General features: G+C 42.5%; 1 pseudogene; it reads left to right on the forward strand.

Annotated features, from left to right (window-relative positions):
- Positions 1-4,838: 4,838 nt before the first annotated feature.
- LOC110348274 (SH2B adapter protein 1 pseudogene) lies at positions 4,839-6,469 on the forward strand (annotated as a pseudogene).
- The last annotated feature ends 5,967 nt before the right edge of the window (positions 6,470-12,436 follow it).

Below are 12,436 nucleotides of genomic sequence, written 5' to 3' on the forward strand. Positions count from 1 at the left end.
ACATTTTTCACTTGAAAACAGCTTTGTAATTTTAAAGTGAACATGTCTTTTTAAATTTTTCTAGGGTTCTTCATTTTATGAAATTCCCATTATCTTGAAATAGTCTATAAGATTCAGAGGAGACTTTTTTGGTTTCTCTAATTATATCTTACATCTGTATGGCACAGTGACCTTTACAAGGTGCTCACTGTGCATTTATCACTTGGTACATTTATGCAGAAGTAACCTACATCAAGAAAAGTTTAGAAAACTCTGCCATATTCTGTGTTTAAATGATATCTCCATAAAATGTATTCCTGTGACATCCTTCTCACTTTTGAATTATAATTCTAAGAGTGTATTAATGAAGAGATGAGACACGAAGGTGAGATCATGGCTTCAGGCTGATGGATGGGAAGGATGATAGGGAGGCATCCTGAGGCTCAGCATGTTTGCTCTGAAGGAACCAGGCCATGCAGCCTTCACTGTCTTCTACCTAAGGTCTCCGTTATTTGTTATTTCAGTGCTCTCTGCCACAAATGATGGCTCTCAATACTTTCCCTTTCTAGAGGGGAATTTTCACACAGCAATGCTTTTTGGTACTATTCAGGTTGAGAACATTCTTGTTGACTGTGAAGTAGAAGAAGAGGGGTTGTAAAAATGAGTGGAGAAGGAGAAATTTCTGGCAATTTGCCCCTGGGCTCTCAGGTAGATGCATTACAAAAGAGTACAACTGAAAACTGAAACATTCCTTCTGTGATGGATAGTCTTGATTGTGAACTTATTTGTCTTGAGAGATGCATAAGTCCAAAGTCTGCTCCCAGACTTAAGGCAATCTTTTAGCTGTGAGCCCACACAAATTTCTCAAAACAAGTTCCACAGGGTAAACATCCCATTCTAAAATGGAGAAACAGGAATGTAGAAAGGTGTGGTCCATGAAAATTCCAGAACTCAATAGGACAAACATAAAGTCTGGTAGCTCCATGTCTAATAAAGAGAGCATATGGTAATGAGATGTGAATTCCACAGGGCTTCTTTTGCTCTGTTCCATTGCCTTTGTGGTTTCATGGCCTCTCTTGGGGTGGCTCCACATGCTTCCTGTGGCTTTCCTCAACAGGCATTCCATATTCCTTGCATCTCCAACTTGGTTTAGTCTCCACTACCCCATCATCTTCATCCCACAACCTCACACATAGCCCTCTCAGAAACACATTTTTTGGTCTCACAATCTCCCCTTTGATATCAGTGAAAGCCCCCATCCACATGAACTCACAACTCTTCTGCACAAGTGAAAAACAACATCATGTTGATAATGCCGAGGTCTGCCACCAGCAATACATGGCCCACCTTGGAATATTTTTTTCATATCCATATAGGCCATTTGTATATTTTATTTTGAAAAATGTCTGCCCATACCTTATTTCCATGTTAAGACATTTGACTTATTTAAACTGTATTTATGTTTTGCTGATTTTTGCAGTTCCTTAGATATTCTGGATACTAAGCCCTTATCAGATATATAGCTAAAAATATTTTCTCCCTTTTTGTAGGTAGTGTCCTCACTGTGTCACTATTCCCTGTATTGTGCAGAAGATTTTAGTTTGATGTAATCACACATTTATTTTTGCTTTTCTTCCCTAGATAGTCACACTCTTATCCAAAATAATTTTTACAGACATATTGTAGAGTGTTTTCCCCATGTTTCCCTTAGTCTTTTTATAGTTTTGTCTTTAATACACTTTTGCACATGGTGTGTTATATGACTTCCATTGTTTTACATGTCGATATCCAGTTATTCAGTGACTTATTTAAGAGCATGTCCTGACTACATATATGTTATTTCAATTTTTCAAAGTAGTTTGACTGTGAAGGTGTGGGTTTCTATCTAGATTTCTATTCTGTTTCATTGAATTATGTGTCTATTTTTATTATAATACCATGACATTTTAGTCTATCTCAGTAATACATTTAGAAACTGGAAAGTGCAAATCAACATCACAATGGGATATCATCTCAACTCAGAATGACTATAAATAAAAGACAAGAAATAACAAATGCTATTGGAGATGAGGCAGAAGAGAAACACTTGAACACTATTTGTAGGAAAGCAAGTTAGTAGAGCCATTATTGAAAAAAGTATAAAGGTTTCTCTGAAAACTAGAGTAGTACTACTTATGATCCTACAATCACACTACTGCATATTTTTCAAAAGGAAATCAAGTTATTGCATCCAAGAGATATCTCCATCTCTACATTTATTTCAACACCATTCACAATGGCTAAGACATGGAATCAATGAAGGTGCTACCCCTGGATGAATGGATAAAGACTATACACATGGGATAGTATTCAGTCATATGCAGGACAAATTCTGTCATTGGTGGCAACATGGATGGAACTGGAGACCCTAATAGGGAACATACACCAGGCACAATATTATACACATGATTTAACACATAGTGGACGCTAACAAATCTGAATGCATAGAACTAATGAGCATAACAGTGGTTCCTGGAGACCAGAGAGGGAGACACTGGTGATGGAGGGAAGAAATTGCTCAACAGATACAAATGAACAGCCCATGGGAAGAAAAAATGCTGTGTCACACCACATAGATATTGATAATGGTTAATATTATTATATCATACAATTCAAAATACCTAAAGAGAGGAGGCAAAGACCTGATCGAAATGCAAGGATAAATGTTTGCAGAGATCAAGAACCTGAATATTTGTGTTATACAACATATAATGTACAAATGTGCTGAAACATAAGATGGTATCATATAAAAAAGTACAATTATTACTTGCCAATATAACATTTTTAATATAAAATACGTGTGGGCTGTATTGCCTTTAAAATATGAGCTAAGATTTCTCTGTCCTGATGATTTTGATTTTAAAGTTTAGATAAATTAATTCCTGAGTATCACATGTAATCCACAATACCTTGAAATCACAATGGAAATTTTTGATATTCAGAATGCAAGCTTATATTCCTTTCTGAAACACAATAATATTACTTTCAATTAATGTTTTTAAAAATATAGAGTTGTTATGCTATAAATCATAAATACTAAACCCAAGTAAGTCCACAAAAACAATAAACAAGTCAAGCAACTCTTGAAACAATAAAACTAAATTATTTTTTGTTTCAAGGGTTATGATTTCAGTGGGGATAACCTTTCATAGCCAGCTCCCCTTGCTCCTTCTCTCTCCTTCAGACAACCTTCTTGAGGCCAATGCACTTGTTCTCACTCTTTCTCCCCCACACATGTCACAGATGCATTCTGGATCCTATACCCTTCTCCATGTAAATGTGAGAGGTCTGTTTCTCCACACCTTACCACTTGACCATGGTCTAGAGGATGCTGACCAACTGATTGGGACCTGTGGCCATGGAGACAGAATGGAATCTTCCACAAATATCTTTTCCATTACTTGTCAGTGAAACAGATGGACATAATAGAAGGTTGGTGGATATAATGTAGACATGAGCTGAGCCTCAACTATAGACATTTTCTGACTATTCTTTCTCCAAACTGTGTGAACCAGCTTTCCACCAGTCCCCATGGTATGGTAATAGAGCAGTACTATACAATACAACAGTCCCTTGCCTTGCCTCTATTTTTTCCCCCACGTAATGTTTTGTTCCAGAAATATAACAGTTTGTGGTACTGGGCAGTGGCTTCCACCCAATTTATCAAAATGCTATTGAGTGTTTGAACTGTGTGACCTTTCAGAAATGTTCTCTTAACCTCTTCCCCCACTCAAGAATGTTGGTAACCTCTTCCCCCTCACAAGTATGTTCTGTTAGGCTCCTTCACCTCACAAGAATGTTCTTGTAGGTTCTGGGTCCTTTCAAGAACGTTCTGTAACTCCAGACTTCTGCTTCAGTAAGGATGCTCACACACCATTTGTTTCAGGAATGTTTCATAACTCTGTCCCTCTGCTTCAGTGAGCATGCTCACCTACATACTCTATAGATCCCTATATAAGAAGACTTTCATTTATGGTAGAGCACTCAGTCTTTGTAGTATTAACTCCTCTGAGCCTTCAGGCATAGTAAAAGTTTTCTCCACCTCTTTGACCATTGGATTCTTGAGTCTTCAAATTTCAATAGCTAGAGCTGTAATATTGAGTTCTAACACTCAGCTGTGCCTCAGAGCTATAACACTTGGGTATGGCACTGAGCTATTTTGCTTTGTCACATTTGGTTCCCTGACTGGGCATCTGATTGAGCTGGACCTTTGAGCCACTGGTTTGGAGTTGGAGAGTGACAACAGGCTACCCTCTCCAATGAACACCAGTTTGGTGGCTTCTCCTCCATTGGGTGAGAGTGGTGGTTGACTGTGTTTGCTTCTCCTGACCAGACTCAGGAAAAAAAAGTGGACTAAATATCCCTTCAGGATTTCAGGAATTCAGGATACAGTAAACCCTGGGGCCCAGTTTGAACCTAGTCAGTCCTGCCCTAATGGACACAAGGAATCTGATGTTCTCTCTGAGTCTCAAGCCAGAGACTTCAGTCAGAGTTCTCACTGGGAGGTGGGACAATTAAACCTCTGAGTAACTGGTGAGAGTGAGTGATACTGGGCATGGTCCTCCACAACTGGCCCATGTGGCTCCATGGCTTTGGCTTTGGGGTTTGATTGGGTCCTACCCTGCGGTTCCATGGCAGTGTTGTAAGGAATATGGGTGACTCACCATCTGTGATGGGAGGCTGATAAGGTGAGGGATTACCCATGCACCTTACCAAAAATTGCCTAAGCTCCCAAAAGAGACATAGCCAAGTGTACATCTATGTGGTCTCCTTTGGGAGGTTCCCATCCTTTGTCTGTTGCACCATCATTCAAGGGCACTATGTACACTATGGGTAACAACCATAGTAAACCCACGGTCCTGGATTGCATGGTCAAAAAATTTCAAGAATGGATTTAGTGGAGAACATGGAGTTAGAATGAACCCTGCAAGGTTGTGAACCCTCTCTGAAATATATTGGCTCCAGTTAAATGTAGGGCGACCCCCTTAAGGAATTCTGGATGTTCAGACTGTGTGTGCAGTCTGGAGAGTCATTACTGACAAAGCAGACCAATCTGATTTGGTTCCCTATTTTGATTTTCGGCTACAGGTTGCCCAGACCCTACCCCCGGGTCCAATTCTACATTGGCAGAAAGGGACAGAGTCAGGTTTTCATAGCCCAAAGTAGTGGCCACCTCTCCAAGATCCGAGAAAGGCCAGTTTTTCAGGGCCCACTAGAAGAAGATCTGCTGCCCCAGTCTTATGTCCCAGAGCTGCAATATGGACCTACCCCACTGATTCCACCTCCTGTCATCAGTCTCACCTGGTAGCCCATCTTCAGATCTGCTGCCTACTCAAGCAGCAGCCCTTATTCAAAATCCTCCAATAGGCCCATGTCCATCTCTGGCCAGCCTTCTTCTTCCTTATCTGCCTCTTCTGGATCCAGCCTCAAGTCCCTCCAGCATCCCACATGGTGATGAGATTGCTTCCCTTGAGGCACTTATTGTCAGGTTTCTTCAGTGACTCAAACCTCAGCTATCCAGCTACCTATCTGTGAGACTCTACCACTGTCCCAAATCCTGGACTATGGCACCATTTAGCCTGGCTTTGTCACTCTACTACTAGTCCTTTACCACATCAGATTTTCTGACCTGGAAATAATACACTTTGTCTGCTTACTCTGGCGATTCCACCAAGATCAACAACTGCCCCTCTCAGGGGTGTGGGTGTATGGGGCTGATCAGACCAGCCCTCAGAATCCATCTCCCTCAGTTTAGCCTCCAGTGCAGCCTCCCATTTTGACTCAATGGAACCGCTCCCCCCAGAGTCCTCCCCAATCCCATTGATGAGGGGCCCTGTTAGACAGTTCATCCTCTCTTATCCCCTATCTTCTGCTGGGTGCTCCAGAAACACCCACACAGCCATCAATGTTCCAGGAGTTGGGGGAAAGGGAAGGGAACTTGCCCATCTCAGGATACTCTTCATTACACAGGATACCCTAACAACTTGAGGTCACCAGATTAGTGCTGGAAGGAGGCACCAGCTCCCATGGTGCCTCCCTGGTACATCAGAGTGAGATGAGACTGGGTGAATATGTCTTAATTTTCAATTTCCAGGGCAAGACCAAGCACCTCTTCTTGTCACTGAATAAGGAGAGTGAGTGCTGGGTTCAGCTCCTGAGGGTCCAGTCCATTTTCCATATGCCCAAGTATATATGAGTATGTCTCATCCCTCTGGAGTCTGGAGGCTCCAGAGATGCTGTCTTTGTCATCAGCTATGTGCCCTCCCAGTGGCAGCAGGGCCAGGAGAAGGGTGAGAGCCATGCTGGAGTGTGCAAGAGAGATCAATGTTATTCCAATGCCTCTTCCACTCTCCTCAACTCTGGGGAGAGGCATAGAATTTTCACAGAAAATATCTACAGGCTCAGGTCCCTGGGGAATTCATGGGCACTGCAGAAGTGGAAAAGGCTGTAGTTCCAGATACTGAGCCGGCCTGGGACACTCAAACCCCTGCCAGACAAGGCCCTCTCAAATGACTTGGAGAGACCATCCTCAGAGGAATCCATGTTGTGGCCAAAAAGCCAAAAAACTTGTCAAAATTGGCCTCAGTGACTCACAAACCAGATGAGTCTCCCAGTGACTTTTATAAGCAATTCTGTGAAGCTTTCTGCATCTTCAACCCATTCGATCCCATGGTTCCTGAAATTCAGCTGATTGTTAATGCTGCCTTCATAGCCTAGTCCACCTGGGATACTAGACCTTATTCAAAAACCAAGACCAACTTGCAAGGTTGGGGGAAGACCAACTCCAGGCCCTCTTGTGTCCAGACCAATGTGCATATTGCAAAGACAGATACAGGAAAAACAATTGCCCCAACTAAAACTAGGACATAGCTTGTCAGAAGCCCTCCAGTCATGCCAGCCCTCAATTCCAACCTAAGATACCAGTGACTAACCTGATTGGCCTTGCTGAGATTGAATCTGACTAGCAAAGTTCAGGCTGCCCTACTCTGGGCCTCTGGGAACTCATGGTCAATGTGACAGTTAGGGGGATAAGCAATGACTTTTATGGTGGTTATCGGAGCTGAACATTCTGTGGTGACCATCCTGGTAGCCCCCTTCACCAATAGGAATGCCACCATCATGGGGGGAACTGGATTTCAGATGACAAGAATGTTTTGTTATAAGCATGGACCTGCCAATTTTGGGGACACAAAGGGGTCTACAAGCTCCTTTGTCTGAGTGCCTGTCTGTCTCCTAAAAAGAGACTTGCTGACTAAACTCGGTGCACACATAATGTTTACCAACAAGGGATCTGCTAAACTGACCCTAAACATATGAAAAGGACTGATACTGTCTGTAACCATCCCCAGAGGGCAAATGGAAACTGCATACTGAAGATAGGGAAAAAATTAACCCCCCAGAGCTGCTAAAGACATTTCCAGAGGTGTGGACTGAGAAGGCTCCACCTGAAATGGCCAAGAACTAGCCCCTAATCCTGGTAGAACTTAAGTTGATGGCAAAGTCTGTCAGACTGAGACAATATGTCATACCCAGAAAGGCATGACTCAGGATCCAGGAACCTATCAGCTGGTTGAGTAGTTCAGGGATCCTAAAAAGGAGTCAGTTCCCTTGAAACATGACACTGCTACCAGTTAAAAAAGCCAGGCAGAAATGGATACTGACCAGGACAGGACCTCTGGGCAATCAACAATGCCACAGTCCTTCTGAATCCAGTAGTTCCAAACCACTACACCCTACTATTCTGCTCCCACTATGAGCAGCCTGGGTTACCTGCCTGGATCTTAGAGATGCCTTTGTCTGCCATCTGTTAGTCCTCAAAACCAAGCCGCTCTTTGATTTCAACAGGAAGACTCCAATAATGGGTGAAGGATATAGTGAATTTGAAGGAGATTTCCTCAGAGTTTCAGAAACTCCCCAGTGCTATTTTGGGAAGCCCTAGTTGTCAAGCTGGTTGCTTTCCCTGAGGAAATACTGAATTGCACTCTATTACAAAATGTAAATGACCTCCTGGTAGCAAGTATAAAACCAAAGTCTCTAGATGCTGGCTACAAGTTTCTGGGGGCAGCCAGATTCTGTAGGATTTGGATATCTGGGTTTGCCAAGGGAGTGAAAGTCATCTATGCTGCCCTCACAAGACCAGAAAAGCAGCCCTTAAAATGGGATGCTCAACAGGAGTTTGCTTGTAAGGAGATTTAACAGCTACTCGCCAGCACCTCTTTTTGGGGTTACCAGATGAAAGCCAAGAATCTCTTTGTTCATGAAAATGACCATGTAGCCCTGGGAGTCCTGAGTCAGACAGTAGGGCCTGCTAGAGGCCAGTGGCCTACCTTCCAAACAATGGGACACAGTGACAGCGAGATAACCCCCTACCTCTTCTCTGGTGACAGCTTTGACCCTAATCAAGGAGTCGGGCAAATTGACCTTGGGATAGAGCCTTCAATTACAAGTACTCCAAGTAGTTATGATCCTGATGAATAATTAGGAACATAAATGGCTTTCAAATGCCAGAATGACCCGGTAACATGGGTTACTCTGTGAAAATCCCAGGGTCACACTGGAAACTATGCAGAGTCCACTTGCCAACTGGAAGTGACAATGGTCCTGCCTGTGTCACTGAAGCTCTCCCAAGTCCTCTCTCATATGCTAAAGAATGAATGAAATTTACACACAGCCTATAGGTCCAGGGAAAATTGAACACATGAATCTAACCCTTAAAATTATCTTGGCTCAGTATTGCTGAGAAACAGGGACAGAGTGGCCAGACAAATTACTTTGGGCCCTGCTAAGTGTTAGGTGCACACCTGGACTCTCAGGTTATTCCCCATATGAAATGCTCTTTGGGAGACCTTCCCCAATCATTAGGCATTTTACAGAAGATGTTATTAGGAAATAATTATGTAGCCTTCAAGTTACAAGCATTGAGCAAAATCTTTTCACAGATTAATAAAACAGTTCTAGAAAGAACCCCCATCCCTATATATAACTCAGCTTGTCTCTTTTAGCCAGGAGATTCACTTTGGGTTAAAGATTGGAAAAAGGCACCCCTCCAACCTTTTTATGCTATAATATACTGTTGTGCTTGCTACCCTCTCTGCTGTTAAAGTCGCAGGTATCACCCAGTGGATCCATCACACCTGACTGAAAAAGGCCTACCTCACACGGTCTTGGACACCTGTACTACACACCTGGACCCCCCAAATCCTCTCAGGACTCAATTCAGATGGGAGACCTCTGGACCCAACCTGACCTTGGAGACATAACCAGCAGACAATAGCCCTGCTCTAGTCACACCAGGGAGCTGACTAGTCTATGCACAGCTGAAGCCTGAGGCTATTATTCACAGGGCACCTTAAAATTCATTCCATGGACTGTTATAATTATCCCTGGTTGCTAGTCCTCCTTAGACTGCTTACCTTAATTTTTCTGTGGATCTTGCTACAGTTGCCCTGGCAGGCTGGATGAATGTCCACAGAAGATTCCTAGCCCTTATCTTTATCATTATTATGCGATATTTCACCCGTATTCTTGCTCTCCTTTAAAGATAATTTGGTACCCCTGAATTAACAGGTAATGGCACCAATAGTCTGATGTTGCTGGTGGGCTCCATGGTGACAGTTCTGGGACATAATAATCCAGACCCACTGCCCCTCTATGCCCCCAACACCCTAAAACTGGTAACCAATAGTTTAAAATGTATATGACTCTATGATAGACCTGCAGAAAGAGACAGATTCTTTAGCTGCAGTCACACTTCAAAACCACCACACCTTGGACTTTCTAACAGCAGACATGGGAGGGATTTGTGCCTTTTGAAACAAAGAGTCCTATTTCTAGGTAAACAGGTCAGAGGTCATTCATCAAGCTGTAAAGTGTCTCCAAGATTAAGATACAAAATTCCAGGAATGACTCCAAACCAGGAGGTTTTGGAATTTCTCCCAGGATAACTGGATGTCATGGGGTGCTCCTCTGTTGCAGATTTTGGTCCCCATCTTCCTGATACTTGGTTTGGCCTTTGTCTGATTAGATACTTCACATAATTCCTCCACAACTGGCTTCAGACTCACACAAGACAGTAAGTGCATGAGCTATTGGGAATATAACCCTGTAGCTACTAGTGATGCCCTATGAAGCTATCCATAAATAGAGGGATCAAAGAGGGGAAATGATAGAGGAGTACTATACAATAAGACAGTCCCCTGCCTTAACTCTATTTTATTTCCACAGAGTGTTTTGTTCCAGAAATGTAACAGTTTGTGCTGCCTGCCGGGCAGTGACTCCTGCCCACTATATCAAAATGTTTTGTAACTGTTTGAGCTGTATGACCTTTCAGAAATATTTTGTTAAGGTTCATCCCCTTACAAGAATGTTTTTAGGCTCTCCTCCCTTACAAGAATGTTCTGTTAAGCTCTGCCCCTCACAAGAATGTTCTGTTTAGCTCCACCTCTATAGAAGAATGTTCTACTAAGCTCTGGCTCCTTTCAAGAATGTTCTGTAACTCCACCCCTCTGATTCAGTAAGCATGCTCACACAGCATGTTTCAGAATAATCTGTAACTCTGCTCCTCTAATTTAGTGAGCATGCTTGCCTATCTTGTAGATTCCTATATAAGAAGGCTCTCATTTCTGGTCGAGTACTCACACTTTGGAGTATGAACTCCTCTGAGCCCACAGGCATAATAAAGTTTTTTCTCCACTTCTTTGAGTGACCATCAGATTCTCAAGTCTTCAAGTAGCAATAGCTGAGACCCAGGGGTGCAGTATTGAGCTGTAACAATCAGCTGTGACTCAAAGCTGTAACACTTGGCTATGGCACTGAGCTGTTCTACTTTCCCAAAATAGTGGAAAAGGCACTGTGATCAGCAAGATGTTCAAAACAAGCAAGGAAGTTTTATCTCTTCTGAAGTTCTCTAAGCAGAAGTAAATTGCAAAGGCAGAAATCTAAGTCAAAGTGATGATCTTGAGACAGGAGACAGTGTGGGACACATCTAATTAGGATCATAACACATGGGATACTTCCTGGGTCTTAAACTCACACCCTGACTTGAGCCTGAGAATTCCCCTCCTGCCCTAATCACACTTCTTGACCTCTGCCAAGTGCCTTAAAACATGTGCACTACCTGTTTTGGGGAACCCAAGGGTGACAACATGGCCATTATGGCATCATTAGCATTGTGGATTCCACACTCCTCCTCCAACAGCCTTAGTCAGCCTCCAACACTGGTTCCAACAAGGCCCATATAAAGACAAAAATGCTACTCCCAATGTGAGGCTGGAGATTCTCAATAGGACAGAGTCCTCTTAATCCCACCACAAGATATAGGAAAGTTCCCTATTTTTAAAAGGCCTCAAATCTTAAACCCACTCTTGAGTTTTCTCATCAGTCCACTCCCCATCTGAGTAGTGTATCTTTTTTAAACAAATTCCTCCATTCTTACTACTGCTGTGTGTTTTGCTCAATTCCTTGTTCAGGACAGGAAGAACTGGAGTTATGGGGTAAGGTTGACACTAGCTGCTGATAACAGGTTCATCTGATGAAGGAATCACACTTCAAGAAAAATGTTATTGAATTGTTTCTCTAGTGTGAGAAACTGAAAGTGTAAATGAGAACCAAAATGCATAATAGATATTTTGAAACAGGAAGAAAATGTTCAGAGGGGAAGGGAAATGGCCAGGGTGGGGGTGGCGGACAAAGAAAAATGAAAAAAGAAGGAAAAAATGGAAAAAAAGCTTTTTAAATAGGAATGGGTGGAAGAACTGAAGGGAGTGCAATGGAATGGAAAAAAAATAAGAATGCAGATATATCATGTACAGGTACCAACTCCCAATGATGAATGTCATCACTTTGTATACCTAAAATGTATCACTAAACTCAATGATTAAAAAAAGGAAAATGGTGTTGACCCATGCAATATTTCATAATGATTCCATAAAGTTGTCTCATGTAAGGAAAATAAGTATCTAACCAGCTAAAGAGCTCCCACATTTTCTACAGTAGTTCTGTGCTTCTACATATAGTGTACTGATTCAAATGTAATTAAATGTGAAACTTTTAGGTAAAAATTCTCCTGGGGTGTCATCAGTCTGCTCTGTGCATAATTTCTCATAGAGAGCCATGGGTACAGCACAACGTGGCCATAGACTCCCTATCTATTCATCAGTATGGTAAGTTTATTGTTTCAGGGTCTTGTCATTGTCTCATGCAGGCAATAAATTAGGAAGAAAATTGCCTGTGGACTATTAATCTCTACCCACATGAGTTCCTGAGTTAATGGTCTCCCTGCACTAGCTCAGGCCTCAGAGGAGCCCAGCCAGGTGACCTCAGGAGCCCCTACTTGTCACTCTGTCTCTTGTCTGGATTCTGATCACTCTCACCTCACTCTCTTTGAAGCCAAGCCTCTGAAGAAAACCTGCACTACCAC

The sequence above is a fragment of the Heterocephalus glaber genome, unplaced genomic scaffold, assembly GCF_053883595.1.
Source record: "Heterocephalus glaber isolate CG9 unplaced genomic scaffold, H.glaber_assembly_v1.0 deba00001673, whole genome shotgun sequence".
NCBI lineage: Eukaryota > Metazoa > Chordata > Mammalia > Rodentia > Bathyergidae > Heterocephalus > Heterocephalus glaber.